We start from the raw sequence: 26,925 nt of genomic DNA, 5'->3' as shown, positions 1-26,925 counted from the left end.
AGTTCTTCTTTGATTTTCTTCATAGATTAAAATGTTTAAATATTGGAAATATTTATTTATTTATTTATTTATTTGATAGAGAGATAAATAGAGAGAGAGAGAGAGAACACAAGCAGGGGGAGTGAGAGAGGGAGAAGCAGGCCTCCCTCTGAGCAGGGAGCCTGATACGGGGCTGAATCACAAGACCCTGGGATCATGACCTGATGCTTAGTAACTGAGCCATGCAGATGTGCCTAAATATTGAAAATATTTAGCTAAGAGTTATAGTCTTTGATTTAAGTATCAAGAGAAGTTTTATAGGAAATAATTTTAATTGCCTAAGGTTGGAGGTTGACAGTAAGATCTCCAGAAATATTTATGTTACTCATTGTTTTCACAGATTATAGAGTTATAAAGATTACCAAAGTGAAAAAGGACATTTGACAACTGCATGACTCTTAGTAGAAGAAATCTAAATGCTAACATATCAAATCTATTAACTTGAGACTTAGGAGAAAAAAAAAAGAATAAGAAAATTTTTTTAAGTCCAGCAGTTCAAAGAATATTTCCTCAACATAGGGTTAAAACATTATTGAAATTAGCATTGCTAGTCATCTTTTTTTTAATAATATTTTCTTTGTAAGCAGAAATAAAAAGAACCTAAAGCAGGAGTTCTTGCCCTTTTATTTATTTATTTTTTTTCAGTTCAGAGATTCTTTTGAAACAACTGATGAAAGCTATGAAATTATTGTTTAAAAAAAGTGCACATACATGTCAACAATGATTTTTACTCAATATCTAGGCATTTAGATTCCCTCTGAAGTTCAGATACACAGTCAAGAATCACTAGCCTAATGTGTTTGCTAACTAGTGTTGTAATCTTAAGGGAAATTTAAGTGGTTAATATCTGCACTTAGACTGCCCAAGAGATTTACTCTAAATCATTGGTTATTCAACTTAAGACAAGTACCAGAATTTCTGTGTATCTCACCTTGTTTAATCTCACAGCAATCCATCAATAGGTTTTCTCCAATGAAGACATTGAAGTTCTGAGAGGGGAGATGAATGATCCAAAGTTCTAAGTAGTTACTAAGTGGCAGGATTCAAATCGCTAACTTGATTCAAAAATGTCTCCTTCTGCCAAGTTATAATGTTCAGACTGTTGAGTATCTTTTGGGAGAAGTAATAAAATTTGGGCCGTAGACTCTATTATATCTACCGCCATAAAATTTTGGGTAGCAGGGATTCAATTCTGTCTTGGAGAATGCAAACAATGTAATAACTAACAGGTAATACCAACTGGAAGGAAAATAATGTCCAGTTTCTCTTTTACTGGTATGTGGTGTATTTCTACCTATGTGCAAATTTTCACTTTACTTGAAGAATTTTAAAAATTAAAAAAAAGTAGGTAAAATTAACTTAGAGTCTATACAAAGAAAAATAAATGGGGGTCTTTAAATGGTAAAAAGTATTTCAGGCTAAAATGAAAAAATAAATAGATTTCCTAAATGATTGCCCAGAGCTTTCTTCTGAAACTTAGATCAAAATACCGAAAAAGATCCTTGGAAGACATAAAGCCGATGATCTAGCTGCAGAGGACTTGTCTAGAATTTGGGGATGAGGGAGTTTAGAAATATCGTAAGGCATAGGGGTCAGAAGGGGATTGGAGATGGATGATTTAGAGCTCTCTAGTCTTTCTTGGTGGTCAGGATTAATAATATAAAGGGCTACAATGAGTCTGTCAGCAGCAGTAGCGCCTTATGCCTGTATACTAGAGGCTTCCAAGAGCCATCAAGTGGCTCTAGCTAAAGCTCCACCCTATTCCCCACAGGGCTGCAAAACTGCCACTTAAGTGAATATCCTTTTCCCTGTTTCTACAACATACTGATTAATATCTAACATTAATGAAATAAAATATATGATCTTCTCATCAAATAATAACATTTTAAGAAGACATAAACTTTCTATTAGTATTAATTTCACTTAATCTTAAAAAGTTGGAATTTCTTAAAATTATAAAATCCATTGATGACATTCATTTAGCAACTGATCATTTTTAAGTGATAGCTTTACTATCACATGAATGTTCAAATAATTAAAATTCAAATGATTATTTGTAAAGTGATGACTTAATGTATCTTTACCATTTTGATCATTTTGATTTTAACTAAGTACAGCTCTAATGAAAATGAATATATAAAAGATGAATTTGGATTATGGAATTTCTCTGAAATATTATATAATATAGTCAGTTCCCCTTGATAATGAGAATTACACCATACTCCATAATAATCTTTTCCTAATTAACATTTTGTGATAATACAAAAATTCTTTAACCATCAACATTTACTTGATACATTACTGGACAGCTGTGTTTCAACAGAGGAAAACATTATTCTACCAAATAGTTGTATATATAGGGATTGAAAGAGAATGTCAATAGATTCTGTACAAGTTAATCATTTGTTTTATTATGTTTTGATTATAAATGAGCAAGTATTCATAAAAATTCAGAAATACTTAAGTAAAAATGATAAATATCTTAATTAAATCCAGATATGATTACTGTGAAGAATTTAATAAAAATCTTTGAGACTTTTTTTTTCTTGACTGATTATATGTGCTCCATTCCCTTAACCATATATATCATAGACAATAATGTATTAATATATGGGAATTCCTAAAAAGTTGGAATCTCTTTAGAAGTATTCGTTGAATAGGAATGGGGAAGGGGCAGCTACATTTTCGAGTTGTTGCATATTCAGGAGAAGAGGTGATATCTCAGAGATTAAAAAGAGAGAGAGAGAGAGAGAGAAAATATCATCAGAAGACCAAAATTACAAAACTAGAACCTAGAGCTAGTTCTCTACTGGAAGGAAAGGAACTCCCAGGAGTTGCAGGGTGCTAGAAAAAAGAAAAGAACATAGAGATTTATTAGAAGTTTTCACAGATTATGTTTTGGGACCACTTAAAAACTTTGAGAAAAGTGAGAATATAAATATTTCTACTTATGTTGATGTTTCCTTGAAAGAGTTTTTTTTTTTTTTAGATCTGAGCCACTGATATTAATGGCTTCATAAATACTTTATAACTAAATTACTAGAATATATTTATTTTATTTTGAAAATATCTTGTGTATCATTAACCTGTTGGTAGCTACTTCAAGAAATGAATTGAAATACCATTTCATTTGTTTCCTCTTTATTGCACATTTTGATATTTGTTACAGGAGGCATAGTGGCACTATTATTCAAAGCATTAAGTTTTTTATATTACATTTTCAGTGAAATTTTTAATTGTCACATTAATATCTCCTTTTCTTCCAAGTGATACCTTATTTAACATTGAATTACAGATGTAGTTTAATTTTGAGGAAGCTGAACCTTTGCAATGTTGAAACTTCTTATTCAGATAAGAAGTATATCTCATTCAAATATATTTTAGTTTTATAATTTTCTTAAAATATGATTGTGCTTTCTTACTGGAGTAACTTCAAAGTCTTTTGGTTTTGTTTTTATTATAATTAGAATATTATCTTTATTTACATTTAAATGCATATTGTTGGCACAAATGAGCATTTATGATTTTGCATATTTATATCTAATCTGTTACTTCTAATATTTTATTTATTTCCTTGGTTAAAAAAAATACCACTGATGACTGATGTTAATTTTATCTCTTTCTACCTAGTATTCAAATTCCTTATTTCTTTTTCCTATAATATAGCATTGTCTGGAGCCTCTAGAAAAATGTTGAACAAGGGTAGTGCTGAACATGTAATGTTTTCCTAATATTATTGCAAATCCTCCTAAAAACTCTGATGTTTTCTTCTTGTTTCTGATTTGCCCCTTATAGTTTTATCTCTTTTGGCATATTGGCATTTTCTGTTCTTTCTTTAGATCAGGGTTTCCGAAGTACTCTATTACTCTGTTACATATCAGACTATATTTCAACTTTCTATTTCCATTTAATAGTTTTATTATCTTCACATTTCTATCAGTTTAGTGACCTTTTTATTTTTACTATTTTTTAAGTCTTTATTACTTATTTTAGAATTTTAGATTTAATCAGGAATCTCATCTTTTACACTTTACTTATTTATTTATTTTTATTTTAGAGGTGGGGGTTGGTGCAGGGGGAGAGGGAGAGAAGCAGACTCTCTCCTTCGTCCAGAGCCTGACAAGGGGCTCCATCTCAGGACCCTGAGATCATGACGTGAGCCAAAATAAAAAATCAGACATTTAACTAACTGAGCCACCCAGTCACCCCCTCATCTTTGATACTTTAAAATGATTTTACCAAATATTCTTCATTTGGTAACAATGTCTCTCACCAAGCAGATTCTCCAAGTTGTTTGATTAATTGACTTTTCTTGGCAAGTTTTTCTCTACACCTTTAAAACATATCATTACCCCTTACTCTGTGAAAACTTATTCCAGAAAAGATACTGATTTTTTTAAGAAGTCTAATTTGTTTGAATCATTCTTATTTTCAAATTTATGATGAGCTAAATTTTCTCAGGCTATAACTTATATGATTTTGTAGGTACATATAAAGAAAAAGGAAATTCTCCTCAAAAAGGCAGTATGAGAGACTGCAACTTGGTTGGCAATAAATTCCTAGTAAACTGGATATGTTTAAGCAGACGTTGTGACTGCCACACCCTTCATAATATGTACACTATTTCAGTCTTGGTTGTATTGACTTTGACTTCAGTTACTTCAGTCAGTTTGAGATTATGCAAATGTGAAAAACCCATCCTTAAGGAACTGACTCATGCAAGAATGTGACAAAACCCTTTACCTAAATTATCATATTTTAATTTTTATGTGGTTTTAGTCATTTCTGTAACTTTAGTAGACCTGTGATGTAATATTTCATGTCTATCTTGTTCACTACTACTGTAGTTTATAAAGTAGAATATAGTTAACTATTTTGTGAATAAAATAAATTTCTCAGCTACATTGGTAGGCACCCTATATTTGATGTCAGGGCTATTTCTGAAAATTCTACAAAATTTTGCCAAAAACAAACTATTTCTTAGTTTATTTTCAGATAGTTTATGTTATAGGTAAGATTTCCCAGAAGGATACTCTAAGATGGAATTTAGTACCCAAATGTTCTTAGGAAGTGGCCTTAGGGTCAGAGAGGAAACGGTATGATTCAGGCTTGCCACCTTCTTGTCTGACCCCTTTCTAACTCTGGAGCTAAAGTGACCTATCAAAGTTATCCAGAGTTGGCAAACCAGAAGTTGTTACATGCAGATTGCTGTGGGAAGGGGTGTAGGCTTGAGTGAAGTGGCTTTCTGCAGCTGAAGAAATCTCTGACATGTGGGTTGTGGGCCAGCAACATTCTCAGATGCTAAGGCAACAAGTCCTTCCTTGAAGGGGGAATCTAGGTAGTGGTCCATTTATGCCACATTGCATCAACAAATCAACCCATGTCTAGGCAAGATCAAATATATAACCAGGAGAGTCAGGTGTTATCTTTGTATAACACAAGACACAAATCTGACTTAGTTTGGTTAACTAACTCTGTAAGGGATGGGCAAAGTTAATATACTTCAAAGAATGCAAGATAAAGTCATACAAAATGTATTTCTTGCTTCAGAGAACAGAAAGCTAAGTGAATACAGGGGTCTTAGAGAGATGTGAAAGATAAGATTTGAGCTCATTCTTTTGATACAGGTTTGGTTTAGGCAGATTTAGGGGACGGTAAATTCATTGCATGTTACATGTCCTTAGGTAATATAGATTTGCCTTGTATCAGCATGGTGAAATGGAAAAGCCTGGAACATTTTAATCTAGCATCAAAAAGCTTATCAGAAGTGTAGTTAATTAGGTGAAGTGACAAGAGATAAAACCAGAAAGATAAGTTAGAAAAAATTAAGAAGAGCCTCATATGTTCAACAAATGTGTCTTCCCTTCCTTATCCTACGCCCTCTCAGATAAACAGCTGTTTGTAATATATAATTTAAAAACTGAAAGAGTGACTTTTCATGTAATTCTGATCAAAATCAAGGAGTTTATTTGAATAATTAAATAATGATGCTGCAATTACCTTAAGGGTTTCAGTTATATATAGGAAGAATCAATATCTTTATTCATCTGCTTAATGGCCTCTAGAAAATTTTGTAGTTTTAGCATTTTGGTGCTAATACCATGATAACAGACCCCATGAGTGATTTTTATAGTGAAGGTGTAGTCAGTTACTTTGTTTAAGTGTTTTAGGATAGTGTTTGGTGAAAAGAATTATGTTGATTAAGATTATTATCATTATTGTAGAGAAAGTTTCAAAAAGTGCTTAAGTTGCTTATTCTTTTTCCCCATAACAAGATAACAGATTTTCAGTTTAATCATTTAAACATAACCTCTCATTTAAAAGTAACCTCTCCCTATGGACACTTTTAGCATAATTTACTTGGAAAATGTGTTTATCCTTAGCATGAGAACTCTTCTTTGTTCCAAGAGTTTACTAACTCTTTCAATTATATATTCATCCCATATTTCTACCAGACATTTATTTTCTGGAAACAGAATATATATGTATAATCAAAAATGGATAATATCATTAACATCACAGAATCATAGCTCACTAATTCAGAATAGTATCTATTGGCTTGATTAATCATTTTCATAATGATAATTCAGAAGAGAATGCTAATCACTGTGGTCACAAATGATCAGATGCTCTGTTCTGATGTTTTAAGTCAGATGACTTTAATAGGACTATATTTTAAGAGGACATTTTGAATGTAACTCTCTAGTAGTCTTTAGCTTTATGATAGGTATTTTCACCTAGTGATCAGTTTGAAGTTTAGTTTGGACAATGCAGTTTTCAAATTTTTGGTTGACATAATTAGATATCCCCCTTGTCATTTTGATATGCAGTGTCAGTTACAAACCATTGTGTATTGTCAGTACTTACTCAGATTGCTGCTCCTGAGGCTTAAAAGTCAGAACTGATTGAAGAGATTTTTACGTGGAAGTGGATGGTATGGTGAAAAAAACTATACTAATGATAAGTCATAAGAACTATTCAGAAAGAGCAGTTCTGAACTGTGTCTAGTTTGATTTATAAAAAATTACATGTGGAGATTCACTCCCAAGTTTTTGAAATGTTAACTAGATTCATGTTTGTAGGCTTAGGTTCATTCTTACATTTTCCTTCACTTTGAGTCTGGAAAATTATCTTCAGTTTGACACATGTTCTAGATCTGGATATTGCATTTTAATTAAAAAGTAAACCTTGGGGAATAAGTTAAGAAAAGATCATGAGTTACTTCAGGGCATGTTTAATTTATTCCCTTGGTTATAGTTTAAAATCTGAAAATTCATAATTTGTAAATACTACTAGGCTAAGATTTGATAAACCAGAAACTCCTTTGGCTTGGTCCAACTTTGGTTAACTTAAGATCTTCACAAAAGCTATAATTGACCTTGATAACTTCAAAGCTAAAATTGCATTTATAGATCTTTAGCTTTTGACTGTTGTTAATTTATTCTTGTATTTTCCATATGCTCAGAATAACAAACATACACATATAGTTTTCTATACAGTGTATAATGAGGTTGTTATTATATAACAATTTGTGTAACTTGTCTTTATATGTCAGGGTAGTTTCCAGGCTTTTGCTATTATAACAAATACTGCAGTGAAAAAGCTATGTTATAAGAAGGTATATCTATCTTTCTGTAGGATGAATTTCCAGGAGTAGAATTCCCATGTTAAAGGTCAAGCACATCTGTAATTTTCATAGATAAAATCAAATCACCATCCATAGAGTATATTAATTGGGCATTTCCACCAGCAATGTATGCCAGCACTTGTTTCCCAACAGCCTATGAAACAGAGAATGGGGCATTATCAAATCTTTGGATATAGTTCCAATTAAAAGACTGACAAATGAAAGAAAAAGTGACTAATGATATTTCTGCATATTTTTGTTTGCTTGGTGATTTATTTTGCTTACACCAGCAGAAAATTGTTCTCTTACAATTCTGAAAGTTTGAAGTCCAAAGTCAAGATATTAGCAAGGTCATGCTCCCTTGGAAGTCTCTAAGGAGGATCCTTCCTCTTTCAGCTTCTAGTAGCCGCACATATTCCTTGGGCTTTGGTGCATCATTCTACTTTTTTGCCTTCACGATGCACACGGCCTATGTCTCTGTATCTTCACATGACCATCTGCTTATAAAAACACCAGTCATATTGCATTCGAGGACCACCCTACTCCCATAAGACCTTACCTATTTAACTACTTCTGTCTGAAACACCTCTTTTTCAAATAAAGTCACACTCTGAGACACTAGTGATGAGGAGTTCAGGATATCTTTCTCATTTCCTAACAACAGCCAACAAATATTAGCTTAATGAATTTTTAAAAAAATGAATCTCAAACTGATATTTTTCAACAATAAAAGTGGGACTGATGGGGCGTCTGGGTGGCTCAGTGGGTTAAAGCCTCTGCCTTGGGCTTGGGTCATGATCCCAGGGTCCTGGGATTGAGCCCTACATCAGGCTCCCTGCTCAGTGGGGAGCCTGCTTCCTCCTCTCTCTCTCTGCCTGCCTCTCTGCCTACTTGTGATCTCCTACTTTTTAAAGATTTTTTAAAAATCTTTAAAAAAAAGAAAGTGGGACTGACTATAGGGTATTCTATATGGAAGATGCACAGCTAAAGCCAAAGCCAAGATAAAATACATTTCTATAGTTTTAAGTTTCACTATAGTGTCAAATTAATAGATATTCTATACTCCGAAACTAAAAGGAAACTAGAATAGACTCTAGGAAACCCTTCATTTCTAGTCATCATACACTTTTGGGGAATGTGTTATAGGAAGAGTAGAATTCCTACTTACATTCTTTAGAATCCAAAATGGGCAGAAACAAAAGGAATATTCTTTTTTTTTTTTTTAAAGATTTTATTTATTTATTTGAGAGAGAGACAGTGAGAGAGAACATGAGCGAGGAGAAGGTCAGAGAGCGAAGCAGACTCCCCATGGAGCTGGGAGCCCGATGTGGGACTCGATCCCGGAACTCCAGGATCATGATCTGAGCCGAAGGCAGTCGTCCAATCAACTGAGCCACCCAGGGAAAAGTAAAAGTTCTCTTACTACAAGAGGTGGTGGGAACCAAAAAAACTAGGGGATCAAGTGGAGCTGAGCAGGGAGCCCCATGTGGACTTGGGCTCAGAACCCTAGGATCACGACCTGAGCTGAAGGCAGATCGTTAAGCAACTGAGCAAGCCAGGTGCCCCACTTCATGTATTTCTTTTATTGTGAAGGATACTGTCCAACTCTATTTTTCTTTTTCTGAGTATTATCTTTTCATGATCCATGGGTTGGTTGTCTTGCTTCTTAAGTTCTATAAGCTCTTCACATATTGGGAAGATTAGCTCTTACAATAAATATTTTTCCTCTGTCATTTGGCTATTCATGTTTTTATGGTATATCATAATGTGCATAAATATTTTTAAAATCAGATGTACTAATAGCTTCTTTTTTGTGTTCTGAGTCTTGTATCTTGGTTAGAAAGCAGTTTCCTAGTATTTTTTTTTTTTAAAGATTTTATTTATTTATTTGACAAGTAGGCAGAGAGGCAGGCAGAGAGAGAGAGGGAAGCAGGCTCCCCGCTGAGCAGAGAGCCCGATGTGGGGCTCGATCCCAGGGCTCTGAGATCATGACCTGAGCTGAAGGCAGAGGCTTAACCCACTGAGCCACCCAGGCACCTGCAGTTTCCTAGTATTTTAATTTTGCATGGGTTCAAAGGCAGACACTGAGCTGAAGGCAGACACTTAACGGACTGAGCCACCCAGGTGCCCCTTACAATATGTATATTTTAAGTTAGAATAAATGTATCCCTGTTTTTCCATATGAGTACTTAAACATGAAGTGAGTTTTCATGTTCCTTATTCACTCATGTAATTTTAATCTTTATATCCAGACTTCTGGACAAAAGTTTAAAATTCAGTAATACAGAAAACGAGTCTAGTGTTCAAAATATATTTTGTTCTATTTTCTTAATCAAAATATATCAGACTCTTCCAAGGGATTAAGAAAGAAATGCTAAGTTATTCTAATATACTTTGCAAGTGCTCAATATATGACTCCCAGCCCTTATTAGATATGTTGCTCTATAAATATATTGGTATCCATTTTCATGTTCTTGATGAAGATAGTTTATCTTCAGATGTACAAATGATTTATTTACCCAATAAAATGTACCTCTGTGAAATCAAGTGTTCCATATACGCACCTACGAGTAACAACAACAACAACAAAAAAAAAAACCCACCAAATTCTAAGCAATTATCCTAATAATATTGAAAAGAACCAGGTGAACTGAAACCTATTATGGATTTAAAAGCAAAGAGATGTTTCCTTTTGGAGTTACACCTGAATTAAATATGCAAGCTATGTGTGTTGAAAACATATCAGTTTGTAATTGGATCTTCCTTGAGGCCATTCAGACATGCACGATGGACATGGCTTTTGCTCTTGCAATTACTTCAAAATTAATGGGGAAGGAAACTATCTAGTGCACTATCTCTCTTTTCATAATACATTTTTTTATTCTTCTCAAAGAAATGCATAGCCAAATGAAAAATAGACATTCAAATTGCCTTTTAAATTGTTTGAATTCCACTATTGAAGGAAACCTAAGGGGTGAAGTCAAAAATTAATTTTTCTAGTGAACATTTTTAGAATCTAGAAAAAAAGTAGAAGATATTGTTATTTAGTATAATTGACAAAAATAGCCTCTGTGACCTCTCTCTAATCTCTGTTTGTCAATTACATTGTTTATATTAACATGTCACATCTACAAGAAACATTTTTCTAAATTTTGTTTTTCTTGCATTGTTTAAATAGATGTGTATGATATGCAGTTAGTTTTTATTTTTAGAATATGGCTGGATACATATTAAATGCTAAGTAAATATCTGTGTTTGTTGATCAAATGGATTCCATTATTGGATTTTTTTTTTTTTTCAAAAAGTACACTGTGCCATGGTACGTGTGGGTAGCTCAGTCAGTTAAGTGTCTGCCTCAGCTTGGGTCATGATCTGGAGACTAGGGATTGAGTCCTGAGTCAGGCTCCCCACTCAGCAGGGGGTCTGCTTCTCCGCCTGCCCCTCCCCATGCTCATGCACTCTTTCACTCCCTCTCTCTCAAATAAATAAATAAAATCTTAAATTAAAAAAAAAAACACTACACTGTCTCGTTAGAAACTCTTAGTTCATAACCAGAATATCTGTCGGTATTTATTTTCAAAGCCATATAAAGACGTCTAATAACTACCAGATGAAGTATTTAAATATTTCCATCACATTTTTGAAGAAAATAGATTAGTTGTGCAAAAATACCTTCATGTTTAAAAGTACCATAACTCTGTACTGACATTGCGGATATCCTCAAGCACAGTGGTTCTTTAATCACACTTAAAATTTAATTGCATAGTTTGCACTTAAAAATCACTGAAATTGGTTTAGAAGAACCTTCAAATACTTGCTTTCTCTATACTATGATTTTTAAAATTGAAATAAATTTCAGCTTATGATGTTCCAGAACATGTTTTAACATCTGTGAATTTTAATTGATATAAATTTCAATTAAAATACCTAAAAAAGTGAAGAAATTATTTTTTACAAGTGGGTTTGCATACCATTTGGAGATTTGATGAATAATTGTTCTGAATATATGAATTATTTTAAAGTAAGTAACCTCTGTAAGTGTTATCATAAATAATTTTCTGGTTCCTCTGATGAAACAGACGGAAGCAAGTAATTTCTAAGAGTTGAAGTGCCACAGAGACATTTTCTAATAATCCAAAATTTTCATAATCAAGACTAGTGGCTTTAAATTTTTAATTTCTAACTCTCAAAATGATCTTATATTTAGGTTCCAGTACCAGTTCCGTCTCAGTTCAGTCCGGTTCTTAGAATGAAGACTTACGTCATCGTTGTCAGATTCTTTTTTTTTTTTTTTTTAAGATTTTATTTATTTATTTTATAGAGAGAGATCACAAGTAGACAGAGAGGCAGGCAGAAAGAGAGAGAGAGAAAGGGAAGCAGGCTCCCCGCCAAGCAGAGAGCCTGACGCGGGACTCGATCCCAGGACCCTGAGATCATGACCTGAGCCGAAGGCAGCGAGCGGCTTACCCCACCGATCCACCCAGGCACCCCGTCAGATTCTTAAAATTAGATAACATTTACACAAGGACTTTAGAAATTTTGGAAGCTACAATATTCTAAAAGATAGTAGAAAAGATTAGTAGACTAGCCCCAGAGTTTGTAATATACTCCTATGTGGGGATAGAACAACAACATAGCAACAATTAATAGACACCACAGACGGAAGTCACAGTATGCACCCTCAGAAAGCTGTCCCTGTGTCTACCTGTAAAGAACCGACATTATTAGACAGTACACTGACTACTGAATACCGTAAGTTCTTTTGCCCTTTTCAGAATTATTTAGCAGAAAGGTAAAACATGCTATGCTGATATTAGGCAGAGGGTACAGATATGAGGCAATGAGACAGACTTACCAGCACTCATATGGAATTTGATGGAAAAGAAATTCATCCATATGGATTAAGTGAATTGTGAAGAAAATACAACTGGGTGTGGGAATGATGAGAATAGTGTTGTTGAGAAGAAAAAGTCTGCTCCTATTGGATACAAGTCATTTCCCATGACAGGGAGAAGCATTAAGAGAGTATTTGTGTCCAGAAAGAACAAGGAAATTCTTTTTTTTTTTTTAAATCTTGACTTGTATACCAGGTCTTTGCTATCCACAAGGCAAATTCCTCAAGATTCTGTTATTTATTGAAGGGCTTAAAAAAATAAGTAAAGTTGAAGTTGGAAATCCAAGCTCAGATACTAGAGTACACAAGCCTAAGATGTTTCTTAAAAATATTTCTGCCTTTGGCAAGTTAGGCATTCATTTCAGATTTCTCAGGATTCACTGTCAGTGCTAGGATCCATTACCTCATTCATGGACAGCAACTTACCCATCTTGTTTTTCAGACCCTTTGCCTGTGATTCATTCTGAGGACAGTGCTGCTAGATAACATGTTTCTTGGGCAAGAATTTTGAGCTGATCTTCATTCTGCTAGAATAAAATACAAATATCAGTCTATTATTTAAGTTCCTTCAAACCTTAGTACTAGCCTGCCTTTCCAGCTTTGCCCCTTAACCGTGTTCTGTTGTGTACTGCATGCCCTATAAAAGCTGATCTATTTCTATTCTGTACGCATGCAGACTTACCCACTTTCTTAATTTTTGAAGGAAAGGAAGCTAATTACATTGTATAACTGTTATGTCCCCACCCTGTACGAGACTCTTTTGTACATATTATGTGAAATGGTTGTTATATGAGATAGGTAGGTATTATTGATCTTTAGCTGTATAGAGCTGGGGTCCCTGAGGTTTTTAGAGTGTAAATAACTTGCTTCTTATCACGTAGCTAGTAGAAGAGCAGACTCTGGAAACAATTTGCATGAATTAGTGTCCACACCTCTCTCTCGTCAACATACCACTTGACCCATGTTATTTATTCTTTTACAACATGTTCTTTCCACATACTAATATCCACACCCAAATTTTTCTTCCCGACAAAGCTCTTGTTTTCCTGCAGTTTCTTTTGTCTTCACTGAATTATTATAAAAATCTTATATCATAAATATTTATCATAACTATTATTCATGTTCATAACTAGTTTCACTCAATTTTAAAGACTTCTACTACAATAGTAACTACTTGAAAGTGGAAAATATGTCTTTTTAAATTTTGTACTCTCATGGAGGGTACCAAAATGGTATAGGGTAACCCTTAGACAATAGTGGAGATAAGTGAATGAATGAGTGCAAGAATGGCTAGCTATTCCCTGTGAATACTCCTAAACTACATACAGTTATTAATAAAGTAATATATAGCAAAATAAGCATTCTAGTGCACTGCACGACTGTTTGAGTTTGCTGATGATGAATGTGATGACCATGAATTGACCTTTTCTACGGAGCCGTTCTAGAAATCTAAGATGCCATTCCATTGCTAAAATATTGGTTAATTTTCAGTGGTGGGTTTCAAATGCCAGATCAGGATTGGGTGCCTTCTTGCAGATACTTTATGAGGTACTTCTTTTCATACTGCTACTTTCTAGCCCCTGCACAGTGTGTTTCTAGCCACAAAGCCACACACATTCCTTCGACTCATAGCCTCCTGAAGCAAATAAGTTAACAATAGGGGTCTTCTGTGATACCATATATCTTCTTTCAGGGTTCATTTTAACTCATTTTGCCCGAGTGGGTGGTGATATCATTTATTGCTACATATTAAAAACACAAAAGCATAAATAACATTAATTCAGACTTTTTCTGGTTAATGCCTCTAACCGAATGCCCTTGACATCAGGATCAGTGTAGAATATTAAAATAACATTGACATGAATATTTAATATAAGAACTTGCATATAAATCATGGTTTCAAATTTAATATATCTGATGGTAATAATTAAGCTCATTATAAAAAGTAGAGGAGATAAGAAAGAAAAAATGATAAGACAAATGATTTCTATATACAAATTATCCTATATGAGACTAGTAAGTGAAAAATGGAAGATTTAATTAAAGTCACTACTGTATCTTGAGTAAATCATAAGGAACACAATCCAGCCTGCTCCTTGATCAGAGGTATATTTGAGATTTTTATTAGGTATTAAGGGATGGTTTCCCTAATTTTATTTAGTCATTTGTTGTTACATGCCTTTAATATAATTGTCATTAATTAACATTATTCTTGCTAATTAGGAAGACGATAGATATCTTCAAGGGAGGTACAGTATCTAGGAAAGTAGAATTGAGTATTAATTCCCCTAATTATACAAAGTAGAAATTCATAAAATTCTAAGTGACTAAATAAGAGTTATTACCAAATTTACTAGATTCTGATCTGTGTTAAGTCAAATTAATTTTTTTTAAATAATTGAACATGCCTAGAAACAAGTTATCCTATGCAGAAATGAGAGTAAAGATATGAGTTAGTCTTAGCCCCTCCTGCAAAGGCTATTTAGATTTTGTTATTGCCAGATTAATTCCAAGTAGTTGAGAATAAGTTGTACTCACTTGATTTAAGCAAAAAAAAAAAAAAAAAAAAAAAAAAGATGGGGGTGAGTACCTATTAGAATGTCACTTCATAAAGATTCTGCTAATGGGTTAATCTTACAGTGACAATTCCTATCAGGTTATTCCTGACAGGTTAATCTTACAGTGATCATTCCTATCAGTGATATTCCTATCACTAAGATAATGAGCACCAAATCTGCTGTGTATACCTGGTAACCTAGATATTAATAGATCCTGAGGCAATAACATGGTAGAAAGAGACTTGGCTGTGAATATAATGAGAACCGGATTCAGATCCCAGCTTGATTACTTCCTAACTTTAGCTTGGCAAATTGTTTATCCTTCTCAAACTTGCCTCCTTATCAGTTAGATATGATAACATCTGTTGGACAAGATTGTCCTGAGGACTACATGAGTTCATGTGGAAAACCAGCAGCACTGTGCCAGGCACGATTCAAAAAAAGTAGCAGTTATTCTTATGACCTGATGAATTTCCTTAGCATGTGACTTTATTTCTCTTTTTAACAAGTAAATTTAGAGGGACAATAACGTTTACTAACAACTGAAATCTATAGCCGAACTAAATACAGATCTGACAGATTAAATGTCTTACAGAAATTGAGTTTCATTTATAAAGAGAAAAAAACAAAATCAATAAAATGTTATTTGGAAGTTGATAATTATTCCTTCCCCCCCTTGTGGTAGAATCCATAGGCTTGGATGATTTATTCTAGGTCTAGTATGTTTGTGTTTTCACTCTCGATAGCATATTGCAGTGTTCTCTCCAGGATATCCATGCTGGCTGTTGCAGAACTTGTTCTTCCATATCAGTCCTGAGCTGTTACCAACACCTCTGTGCTTCTTTTCCTGTAATTTTGCTAAGATTAATCAGTAAGCTATAAAGTGTTTCTGCCCTAACTACCAGCATCCACTAGGATCTCTTGGTCTTTATTATCTTCTTTAATCCCGATTGCCATTTACTGTTATTACTGCTAACATGGCTAATGTTTGTTACGGAACAAATTTATGTAGTCCTTGAAGTTCTCTTGCAACTCAGTAAGCTACTTTTGGCCTTCTCCTAACTCTTCATGACTACTTTATGTTGAAGGTAGGAGAAGATGTTTCTAGCTCTCTGTGAACTTAAATAGAAAATAATAGCTATTATTCTGCTGACAGAAAAAAAAAAAAGAAAAAAGAAAGAAAAAGAGAAAAAGAAAAAGAAAAAAAAAGATGTTTGGGGTTTTTTGGGTTGGTTTTCCTGCCTTCCTTCCCAAATAACCCCCACTGCTCCCTGCTCCATACAGGACTAGAAAAAATTAAAGTGACCAGTTACCCTATAGCTAAGGCTTTTTTTTTTTCTTTTTCTTTTTTTCTTTTATTTCCCAGACTCTTGGCTCTGCCTTTCCTACTCAACAGTCACATTCTCTATTGACAGAATTGATTTGATACTAATGTAATACTAACTGAATTTTTTAAAAGTCCACTAGGCATTGTAATAAGTTCTTTGCCTATACCATATAATTTAGCTATTATACATGCATGTTCATTTCTAAATTAAAAGCATCCGCATCATTTAGGTTAGACTAATATCATGCATCCAAATCAAATAAGGTTTGGTAGCAACATTAACTTTTGAAATATCTATAAAATCAAGGCAAGGATATTTAATCTCACCTTTACCTCCCAATAAACTGGCTTCAGTTGCTTAAAGAATGGGATTCAGAAGGACTGGGAGTCTTTTTTCGGTCCAGACAGGAAGGAATACAGTAATTGTATCAGTTTCCTGTGGCTGCTAGAACTAGTTACCACACACTTGGTGACTGAAAACAACAGAAGATGTTATATTACATTTCTGGAGGCCAGATTTCTGAAATCTAGGTGTTGGTAGGTCGGCATACCCTCCAGAAGTTCTAGAGAAAAACCTGTTCTTTGCCTTCTCTAGCTTCCAGTGGCCACAGCTGAGCCTTGACTTGTGGCTTCATCACCGTAATCTCTGCCTTCTCCTTATGGTGCTTTCTTCTCTGTATATCTCTAATCTCCTTCTGCCTCTCTCCTATAAGGATACTTGTGGTGGCATTAAGGCCCACCTGGATAACCTAGGATGATCTCCTCTTGTCAAAATCCCTAACTTAATGGTATCTGTACAGACCTTTTTTCCAAATAAGGTAATATTCACAGGTTCCTAGGATTAGAGTGTGAACATATTTTAGGATTCTTTATCAATGCTTGCCATGGGCAAGGGGAGTGGGTATTGGATTAGCATGCATGCCATGTTTTCCATCAGTGACCCAAACTATCATTTTACAAATACATGTTAGGTTATTAGTCCAAGATTACTGCATCAGAAGAATCCCAGCAGGAGTCAATGGTATACGAAGTTGGAGTAATGGTACAGAGTTAAGCAAAGAGGTTTTAATAAAGTTATGGGCAGGTTTGAGGAACACCAACAATGATTGTTGAACTATCTCAAGACTAATAATGGAACTTCTAGGCATGAAAGAACAAAGGGAAGGTTACCCTGATCTGACAGCAACCGTGGCCTTTGAGGACTGCCGGAAAGTGAAGGGTGAAGTTTACTAACCTCGTTCTCTTCTCTCATCAATATTCTGCTCTTGCTTTTCATTGGCTGACCCAAATGAAAGCCAGGAGACAAGGTATCCTGTTGTCATCTATTTATTCAGTTTCACTGGACACATGAAAAAGTGAGGAAGGAAGGAGAATGAAGATGGCGGGGAAAAAAAAAATAGCAGGCCAGTCCCACAAATCATTGGCATCGCAGCTGAGAGAAAAGTCTAAATTTCTTTATTATAGAATTATTATAGAATTTATTATCATTTTCAACATGTCAAATTTAATTCAACAAATATTTGTTGAGTACATGCAATGTTAAAGCTCTCCATATGGCACCACAAAAACGCCTAAGTTTTCTGCAGGTTATAGCAAAAATAGACTGGAGGTAATGAAAAAAATCAGCATCCTTTTTGTAGTAGTAATGAAAGTCTGAACTTAAGTAGAGGTCAGAATAAAAATGCATAGAACCATATAGATTTGAACTCCATTAGAAAAAACAATTAATTATTGGTAAATTATTTGAAATGAGTAGATTATAAAACAATGGGAAAAGAATGGCAAACAGTAATCTACAATTCAAAAACCAAATTGGAAAATATTCTGAAATTTATAAAATTAGCAGTTAGCAGGCAAGCTCTTATAGAGAAATTTACTTTGTGCCTTAAATTTAGGTTATAGTAGGATATCTGTGTCAAGATGACTAGAAAGCATTTGAAATATGGGTTGGTTCCTGGGATGAAGTAGGTTGGGAAGGGGGGAATATAATAAATATAATAAAGATTCTGTTCACTTATTAAGAAAATTGTATCACTTCCTTACTATGAGTTATATACTCTATAAGAATTTGGTAATAGACTAATGAATATGATAAAGTAATATTACTACTTTCAGAGAGATCATCAACGATGGCAGACATTTAACAAATAATAAAAATGAAAAAGGAGATACACATTTATAAAGAAATATTTGTTCCTGCTCAGAAATGACAGTTGAAATTACATGTGAGGAAAATAAAGCTTAGAGTATGGGTATAGCAAAATTTTTATGTTTGAGATATTTTTGACAGATATCTTTTTATTTTTTTTATTTATTTTTTATTTATTTTCAGCGTAACAGTATTCATTGTTTTTGCACCATACCCAGTGCTTCATGCACTCCATGCCCTCTCCAATACCCACCACATGGTTAACCTCCCACCCCCCCCCACCCCTTCAAACCCCTCAGATTGTTTTTCAGAGTCCATAGTCTCTCATGGTTCACCTCCCCTTCCAATTTCCCTCAACTTCCTTCTCCTCTCTAACTCCCCTTGTCCTCCATGCTATTTGTTATGCTCCACAAATAAGTGAAACCATATGATAATTGACTCTCTCTGCTTGACTTATTTCACTCAGCATAATCTCTTCCAGTCCTGTTTTGGACAGATATCTTACACAGATATTTTGGATATGACTACAGTGGATTTTGTTTTCTAGCCTATAAATAGCATTGCTACTTTTAGAGCTTCAAACTAAATCAAATTATGAAAAACCACACACCTTTACAGTGGACTGCATATATTTTTGATAACTCTGTCAAATTTCTTAAAATTGTAAAAATATATAAATGCAAGAGATTACAGATGAAAGCAAAGAATATTAGGGACAAAGTCATGGTAGCATTTCCACATTGAGGGTATGGAAGGAAAAAGCTAAAAGCAGGTACCAGTAATTGTAATGAAAGTTCTCAGAGAGACCGAAGATTTAAGATAGAATAAAATATGAACATCAGCCACAGAAAGGATTTTCAAAAGGTAGCATGGTCAATGACATAAAACAGTGCAGAAAGTGGGTTAAAAAAAATGTACAGACTCAGGAAAATGTAAAAATGCGAGACTGGTAAAAAGGAGGTTAGTGGTGCTTTTTTCAAGAGTGATTTGAACAGTTAGAATGCATTAAGTTGCAGAAAAACTAGAGTTTTAGAGAATGAAGGACTATAAAATGAAGAAATATCAATTTACTAAATTGGTAAATATGGCCAAAGCAAAGAATTGGTAAAATTTAGGGAACTTTCATTTTTAGAATATAGGCTATCTAAGTATACTTACAGGTCGAGTGAAGGTACCACTATGAGGTGAAGATGAAGTTGTATTAGAGATAAACAATGGCAAAATCATTCACAGGAACAAAATGAGAGGATGTCAAGAGTATATTAAACAGAGTATATATTGTGAAGGGCAGAAGGTTTTTCTTGTTATTTGTGGTGTTTTTTTTTTTCTACTCAGAGATACACATCATAATAAATGTAATAGAGTCAATAAGAAATTAAAAAGATAACCAAGGGCTATTTTGGGAGGATCAAATCAGGAGATTTAGGACAAAGCTCCATGAATTGATTCCTTTCCCAAACAATACTTGAAAGTTTGAAGAAAATTAAGATGTTGGGAGTTGCCTCTGGCCAAGGAGTAGCACAATGGGAATATCAAGGGGACAAAATTATATGATGACGGTACATGCTTTACTGCAATAGTCAACAGTGGAGTTCAGGCTGAGAGAGAAGTAAATGAAGCATAACTGAAAGCAGGCATTAAAAAAATGATGAAAGAATCCAGTCTTCTTCCCTCTACTGCAAAATCTTTCCTGATCTGGCTTCCACTTGCATTTCCAGTCTCTTCTCATTGCCATCAGAGCGTTTGCCAAATTCCAGACACTTGAGTCTTAGCAGATCTTCCCAAATTCACCCAGCTCTTTCCCTCTTTCCTTCTATGTGTCTGTGTGGCTTCTTATCATTCAGATCTCAGGACATAGTTCCTGACTACCTTTATTTAAAGTTGCTCTGTAGCCACCACTTTATTATTACAATATTCTATTTATTTTGTCCATAACCTTTAATATGACTTAACATTACTCCCATGCCTGTTTTATATTTGTTTCTCCTGTATATTGGTTGCCTTTCCCAGTAGAGTGAAAGCTTCATGACGATAGAGATGGCATGATAGACCCAACTTCAGTACCAGTGGCAAGCACGTGGCAGGTCCACAATACTTTTAAGTGAAGAAATGCTTAACGGAAGGGTAGGAAAACATACGGATGAAGGGAAAATCAGTTTACCCAGGGGTAAGGGAATGTAGGAAGCCAAGCTGGAAAGCAGAAATCTACATAGAGAAGAATTACTCATGAAGTTCTTCATTGTGCAGCAGTTAGTAGTATCTGAACCTGATATCCAGCTTCTGAGTGGGTGAATGGTGGAGAATGGGAATGGAAAACTTTCGACCCCGAGTAGAAGGATCCTAATCTTGAATGTTCATGCCCACCCACAGGATGCAGAGATTAGAAAAGAATGCTGAGCCCAGCCAGCAATGTGGACAGACTTAAACTTTTTGGCATATCCATTGAGTCTGTCTAGTTGCTGTTCACCTACTCACACAAGTAAATTATTATTTATTCTAGATGTGAGGAAACAGATGCAGATTTCATTTATTTTATTATCTAGATACCATCTGCAGCAAAACATGTTTGTAAAACATTATTATGGACCAATAATTTTATTTCATCTTTCATCACTGCTGTCAGCATTATCGCCTTTGTTTTCTTCATCCCCATCACCCTCGCTATCTTTAGCAGAGGCATTTGTGCCCAGCATTCACAAATCTGCTGACTGTTGCATTAAACACAGTTTTATGTCTACATTAATTGTCTATTTTTTCTTTTCCTCTATCCCCCTTTTTATATGCCTTATCCGTGATGCAATGGGATTTTACCCATTTTCAGCTGGAGGGTATTGAAGTAATGGTCCATAGACATAATGAAACTGTGAAAGTTTGGCTGAAGTTAACATTTTTAAGAAACAAAAGAGCCCATAAGTTTTCACTGGCCATATGCTTTTTTTCTTTTTTTCTTTTTGTGAAACCACTAACCAGCATGAGTGAGAAAAGAAGTTTAAGTGGTAAAGTATAAACATCTGAAGGCTGGGCAAAATGATACCTTAATGTGACAAATGGTATTGCTTATTTTTATTTTGTACAGAAATACCTTCCCTTCAGACACAAATAGAGACACAAACAGCATAGGCGAGAGAATAATGGCACACATGCTTCAGAGCTTTTTGTCTATGCCCTGCTCGCCCCTTGAGAGTTAAAAAAAAAAAAAGTGTCCTTATTCAAACCAGACTCATTATAAAGAAAAATGTTCTTGCTTTAGAGTTTTCAGTGTAGCACCTGTTAACATCCTTCCCCTCTGTCCAATGAGAAAACTCTTTAATTCACCTACAAGAAAAAATGTTACAAAGCAAAAGGGAAAACAAAGACAGAAACTAATTTTATTTCTGAAAAAAAAAAAAAATAGATAATGCACCTGTCAACTTGTATTTATTCTAGTGGCCTTCGGTGACATTTTCTAGTGACAGCAGCAAAGATTCCAAAATTGCTTCCACAGGCCCCACACAGAGATAGGTAACAGGGGACATTATTAACTTCAACACAGAGCAATTTATTGAAATCCAACACTCCATTATTAAAATATTGGAATTTTTTTCCCTTTCCATCCCACTCATCACTCTAAATGAATCCACGTTCTCTTTTCTTTATCTCTTTCCCTATCCCCCAAAAAAGCCATCTGCTATTTCCTTTATGAAAAAAATAAAACCTACAATTAGTGTCTTGTTCATCTTTTCTTTTTCAAAAAAAGAGAACTATTATGCAAATACTCTGCAATTTGGTTTCAAATACCCTTTGTAGTGTGATGAGCAATTTTCCTTAATACAACCCCAGCTTTTTTGCCAGGACTTACTAATAGATTTTTTAAAAGAGAACTTTCATGTGACTTTTTTTACACTCTTCTGATGTAAACTTTACACAGGCATATTTAGAATGGAATTATCATTACTCCTTGAGTTGTAAAAGAAAAAAAAATTGTTTATGTATTTCACCCTGAAAAAGAAGCCTGGAATAACCCCTAAATCTTTCTTTTACCTTAAATTCCATCACCTTCTTTCTCAAGAAATGGTCTGTACCAAGTAATACTCTCAGGAAATCAGAGATAACATGTTTTCTTTGGCTTTTTCGGAAAGCATATTATAAGTGATGGCAGTTTACCTTTTAATGCAAATTTGTTGTTTGATTTTAGTTGCTCCTCAGGAAATATAGTACAATTTGACCCAATTCTTCAGGTGCTTGGAGGTGTCTTCTTGTTAACCAGATAAGCCTCTACAGTGCGAAGTACTGATGGAACTGAAATTTATTAAGTACAGTATCATAAGAAGAAGCAACTGCCCTAAGAATCAGAAACCTTGAACCTTAAACCTGACCCTGGTACTTATCAAATATAACCTGGGCAGTAAGCCCACCCAGCTTTGGTTTTCTCCTTTCACAGCTGAGAATTACTACGTCCTTTGACTGCTTCTAGTGTTACAATGGGGATCAAACCACAACTGCAAGTTACTGTTTGTAGTGGATTATAGACACATCTTAAGGCAATGTTCCAGAGGTCTGCAATTTTCAGATTTCCTACAGTAGCTTCATCTGGAGAGCTTGCTACAAATGCAGATTCCTGATCTATTTCTAGCCCCGATTATCTGGGAGTGGGGCCAGGATAGCTACCTGTAATGATAATCCTGGGTGATGGTTATGCTCATAAAAGACTGAGAGCCACTAGAAGAGAAACAGAAAAAATGAAATCATTATAAATTTAACTTAACTAGATAATATCTAATTTGGTACTTAATTAAATTAGATATTTAATTTGATTACATGTTTTGCTTATCTGTTGATGTATACTTGTGCATATCATAATTTAGTGAAGGAACCCTCTGGTTTATACTTTTAATATTAATGTTAATAATTAATAACAATACAATATTACTTGGCTAACATAACTATCTGTACTCTCCTTATAACTACATGGATTTTCCTTATTTCAAATGTTTACTAAAATATAAAGTAGGTAAAACCAAAATGTTTCGACCTTTTAGATCCAAATGGAGCCCTATTCATAGTAATTACTCAAATTTCTGGCCTTGCTGACTATGCAGAAACTCCAACCCCTAAAGGAATCCCCCCATATAATTCGGGCACTTCCTGGGTGCCTCATATGTACCTATAAACCAATGTCCCAGTCATAGTCTTCCTGTGGTATTTGCAGTGTCCTTCCTTACCAGCCTGGCCCCCATGTGGAGATTCTCTCCTCGTTGAACTAGAAAGGCCCTCCGCCCAGCACTGTGGACTGGTACCACCACTGCCAGCACCTGAGGACACCAGTGTCCTTGCCAGAGGTGATGCCCTTCAGTGCTCCCTGGGCTGCCCTTGCTGTGGTGGGCTGAGCAAGGAAGCATAGACACTGGTATTTTCCCCCGTTCTATGACTCCGGCTCCCTGGGGCCACTGAGGAAGGAAGTGGGAATTGTAGCATCTACTTGAAAGCCATCTGGAAAACAACAATTTCAACTTCTGCTCACAGAGGCTCAAAAACGGTCTTTTGAATTGGGCAGACACCTTTTTACCAGCTTTTTGTTTCTGTTTGACCTTTTCTCCCTTCTTTCTCAAAGACATTTGCCCATTTTGCCCCACTCTTCCTCGCTCAAAAAAGTAAAAGGTTATACCTCACCTAAGATGCTGGCTTGATCCAGTCAATCTGTATATTCCATCAGACATGCAGCATAATTGTCAATAATCTTTAGACTCAGCTGAAATCAACACCACTAAAACAGTAGGGGAGATTAAGAGTTCATAATGTCCTCTCAAATAGCTCTAAGGTTATAATAATAAAAATCAAGTACTTCTATAAGGCAAATAATAAAAGACAGAAGTCTAGAGTGACTCTCCATTCCTTTTCCTGCTTGTTTTCCACTGCCCAAAGTAATCACTTACAATTTCTCAGCAATTTATTTTTTTCATATAATTCTATATCTAAATATTATGCTTACATTGTCAACTCTTGGTTTTTCCATTTGATGCATCATATACTAACTTGTCACCAGTTAAGTTAGTGACAGGAGCAACAGGAATGTACCTTTCACTTTCTTCCCATCAGCCCCTTGCAGAATTATAGTATACCTCCCTTCCCTTCATTTTCCAGGATAGTAGTATGGTGTTTGCATATTTAAACGTTCTGTATTTATGTCCTTATGCTTATGTAACTATTCCCAGTAATGCTTTATAATGAATACATGATTTTCTTTTCGTGTGTATGTCTTGCACTGTACATCAAATCAATTTCATTTTACTTTTGCTTAGGTTTCTGTGCATCAATCCCAATTTGACCTTCAACTTGTGTCAAATATACATGTATTTAAAATGCATTTTAAACTCATTGGGTATTCTATCTTCTCCATCTTCTTGGATTACCTTTTCCAGATCACTGTGCCTCACTCCATTCTGGACTGACTGCTGTCTTGGTCTCTTATACAGTTTTTATTTTGGAATATCCCTTCAGTATCCTTTTTTGTTTCTTCAATTAAATGTCCTCTTTTAATGGCTCCCTCTATATAATGAACACATCTAACAGAGAAAGGAAGTACGTGAGATAAGTTTGTAGTTTTTTAAAGGTTTCTTTATTTGGGGGAGGGGGAGAGCATATATGGGGGGAGGGCAGAGGGAGAGAATCTCAAGCAGACTCTCTGCTGAGCCCAGAGCCCCACACCAGGCTTGATCTCATGACCCTGTCATCATGACCTGAGCTGAAACCAGTCGTCCAACACTCAACTGAATGAGACACCCAGACTCAGCCCCCTGAGATAAGTTTAATAACAGACATACCTGAACATATCTGTATATCCACCCACTTAATTGAAATTTTGCTGGATTTGGAATTTGAGGTTTAAACAGTTTTAAGCTTCAGAATTTTGAAGTCACAGCTCCATTTAGGAGAAGGAACTGGAAGGTGGCCCCAATTTTCTCCACATATTAATTCACATAATCCTGCTATTTTCATCAGAGTACTACTTCTCTTTCCATTTTGCCTACTATCTGTAATCCACAATCCTTTTGATAGAGGGGTGGAGATCTGTACTCTTAGGTGCCTCCTAAATATGCTTTGAGATGATCCTGCTGATGTCAGTTTCTCCCTCCTGCTCCATTTGGAGAGATTTGTGGTACTAACACTACTTGTGCCTTTGGTGGTGTACACATGTGGTCTGAATTGGATTTCTCCTCAGTTTCCCTCCCTGCTGCATTAGGGTTGAGGTGTCTTACGTATGCTGAATTTGTTACAACTCGTAAACCACATCCTACTCCTGTTATTCATCTTCATTACCTCCTCTGTATGACTGTTGGTGTCTTCCTCTTTATTGATTCCTTTATTGCTAGTATAGTGGAATTGAGGGGAAATGGAAGTAAATTTGTATATTCAATCTGCCATGACATCTTAAACAAAAGGTCAATATAGCTTTCTCGCCTCAAGTTTTTTTTTGTTTTGAAAAATTTTAAAGTTACAGAAAATATTCGAGAATGCTACAATAAATAATAATCCTCATGGCTTCAGTGTAAACTGATTGATAATAAATTGCCATATATGTTCCACCCCCTGTGTGTGTGTGTATGTGTGTGTAAGGTCCTATCTGTTTCAAATTGTAGTAAAGATACTTAAAATACCTTTTAACTGGAGGCTAACTTTAGGATGCACTACTTAACTATCATATGTCCAACTTTATCTTCATTAAACCAAAGTGACATGATTATGATAAAGAAATTAGAGCTGTTTTCTCACTTTATGAAATAATAAAATTGGTGTAGACAATTTTTTATAGTCTCACTTAGCTTTCAAATTTTATGATTCTATGAATAATACATCACTTATAATTTTAGAAATGAAATAAATTTGAATAAAGATAAAGTTAAGGAATAAAATGTCTTATTAAAAGGCTTATTTTTCTGCATAAATTCACAATGGCATATTGCTTATAATTGTTTAAGTTTTGATATTTATAATTTATAAATTATATCTGTGTATGCTCTCTAAATCCATACTAATAATGGATGAATTAACTTTGGGTCACCTTTTACAACATTCAAATAACTGCATTTGTATAGATTTTTGTATTCTAGAACTAAAGACCAAAAATTAAAAATCCACAGTATAAGCTAGGATTCAGTATCAACTAATTTAGCAGTAAATAAAATCAAATACTGTGCATCTTGCAAAAGAGAAAACACTAATATCAATATTATATGCATTTAATTTTATAACATTTTCCATTTTAACAAAAGTGTCGTCTTTATTTTTCACTTAATTTTGCTTGAGTTAAATCACTTTAAGAATATAATAGCTGCATTAATGTCTTTTCATTTT

At 34.6% G+C, this 26,925-nt stretch overlaps 1 protein-coding gene across 5 annotated transcripts in view; it reads left to right on the top strand.

Annotated features, from left to right (window-relative positions):
- ERBB4 (erb-b2 receptor tyrosine kinase 4) overlaps positions 1-26,925 on the top strand; it is a 1,164,558-nt gene that overhangs the window by 973,162 nt on the left and 164,471 nt on the right. The gene's annotated exons all lie outside the window — the stretch shown is intronic.

This window comes from Neovison vison, chromosome 3 (genome assembly GCF_020171115.1).
Source record: "Neovison vison isolate M4711 chromosome 3, ASM_NN_V1, whole genome shotgun sequence".
Classification (NCBI taxonomy): Eukaryota; Metazoa; Chordata; class Mammalia; order Carnivora; family Mustelidae; genus Neogale; species Neogale vison.
Note: the sequence above shows the minus strand (reverse complement) of the source record. Positions and strands in the feature narration are given on the sequence as shown.